We start from the raw sequence: 570 nt of genomic DNA, 5'->3' as shown, positions 1-570 counted from the left end.
GAGGAAACTCAACATCAGAATAAATGAACATATTAACAATAAAAAACTAACTCGTCTAGACATTCAGTTATAATGGAACATTTATTACAATATAATCATAGTTTCGATTGAAAGCGTGTTAGAATATTGGACTTAGAATCAAATTATAATAAGAGATTTATTTTTTAAATATTACTCATTAAAGAATAGTTAAATGGCATAAACTTAAAAAAAGACACAGAATCTCTAGATGACATATATGTTTATTTAATAAATTTAATTTCGAATAATAATAAAAATGATAGTTGATTTCTTTATTCGTTTAGCATTCTCTTGTACTTAGCGGTATCATTTGAGTTTAAACTCTCTCACAGTTAAGATCTGTTTTCTTTGTATTACTTAATAATAACTGATATCACGTTCTATATAATTTCACAATTATATTAGACTACTGCTAAACTGACCAAAATACACAATTTATACATCTCACTTTCATGATCATCGTGTGTTACATAACTCTATTTGATATTCTTTCAATTTTATATTAATATGCATAATTCTATTCTTTTATATACATATATATATATATAT

Source organism: Trachymyrmex septentrionalis, unplaced genomic scaffold (assembly GCF_001594115.1).
Source record: "Trachymyrmex septentrionalis isolate Tsep2-gDNA-1 unplaced genomic scaffold, Tsep1.0 scaffold66, whole genome shotgun sequence".
Taxonomy (NCBI): Eukaryota; Metazoa; Arthropoda; class Insecta; order Hymenoptera; family Formicidae; genus Trachymyrmex; species Trachymyrmex septentrionalis.
Note: the sequence above shows the minus strand (reverse complement) of the source record.